Source organism: Pygoscelis adeliae, unplaced genomic scaffold (genome assembly GCF_000699105.1).
Source record: "Pygoscelis adeliae isolate BGI_AS28 unplaced genomic scaffold, ASM69910v1 Scaffold456, whole genome shotgun sequence".
NCBI lineage: Eukaryota > Metazoa > Chordata > Aves > Sphenisciformes > Spheniscidae > Pygoscelis > Pygoscelis adeliae.
Genome location: NW_008825007.1, coordinates 401,590 through 402,788, shown reverse-complemented (window position 1 = coordinate 402,788; position 1,199 = coordinate 401,590). Strand labels below are relative to the sequence as shown.

General features: G+C 62.6%; 1 protein-coding gene across 1 annotated transcript in view; it reads right to left on the bottom strand.

Annotated features, from left to right (window-relative positions):
• Positions 1 to 1,199, bottom strand: part of LOC103918805 (myosin phosphatase Rho-interacting protein-like) — an 85,738-nt gene that overhangs the window by 83,683 nt on the left and 856 nt on the right. The gene's annotated exons all lie outside the window — the stretch shown is intronic.

Here is a 1,199-nt window from a genome sequence, read left to right as displayed (position 1 = left end):
GCTCCGATGCCGCAGTGGCACGCGGCGGCACACAGTGTCTCCTGCTCACCCCAGTATCCCCCGCCGGCATGGAATGGGGCCCTGCTATTAGGAATAGCCACACGGAGCTTCCCGGGTTTGTTGGGATCTGGAAAAACCCGTCGGAGAAGAGGCAGCGGCATGGTCCCCTCGCGCCCGGCGCTGCCCCTCTGTTTGATGTGGGGCCTGGTCTCATCAGCCTCGCCACGCCGGCTCCGCGCTGTCATCCGGGAGTAAATAAAGACCAGCACAATTGCCTGCTTGTTTATTAATTTTTGCTTCATCAAAGGCTGCTTTAATCATCTTTCTCCCTCTTGCCATTGCCACTTGCAGAACGCACAGTGCTGGTGTGCCACGGATTAGGATGGGACAGCGGAGCTGCAGGGCTGACCCCGCTCCCACACCGGTGGCACCGCTGCACCCTCACCCGTTCCCCAGGGAGGGAGGATTTTCCCCCTCCGGGATTTACAGACCCTGACACCCTCGCCGTGGGTCCAGGGTTCACCTGACACATGACTGCAGAACGCCTGCTCTTCAGAGAAGGGCAGACAGTTTTCCCGACCAGCTCTTATCCTGCCCTGATCCCTCTTTCCTCTCTCTCTCTCTCCATCCCTGATGTTGTTGGATTATTGCCCACCACATCCCTCGCTGAGGACCTGGCGTGCCCTGCATCCCACAGGTCCCAAAGATGCCCGGTGTTTTTTTTCCATCAAAAAGCCCCTCTGCAGCTCCCTGAGCACCGCTACGTGTGGTCCCCAGCTCTTCCCCACCTCCTCGGGGCTCCCCACGAGCTGGCAGAGGCACAGCGCCCACAGCCGACACAAGGTCCACGCGCACAGCATCCTCCTGTGCTCCCGGGACGAGCAGGGCCACACACCTCCAAAAGGGCTTTGGGCGGTGAGCTGGGGGAGAGGGGGTGACTGGTGCGTGTCCCCCCATCGATGTGCACGGAGACGGAGCAGGACCCCACAGGCTGGGGGGGGGACCCTCCAGGAGTGAAGGGGCCGCTCTTTCCCCAGCACCACGGGGCACTGTCCCCCCAAAAAGGGCACAGTAATGGCACAGATCATGGAGCCAGGACCGGTGTCTCCCATGCCATGGGCTGTGCCTGCCCCGAGACGTGGCCGAGCTGCACCGTGGCTCGGGGCCATGACCTGGCGCCACGCACGGCCCCGCCCGAG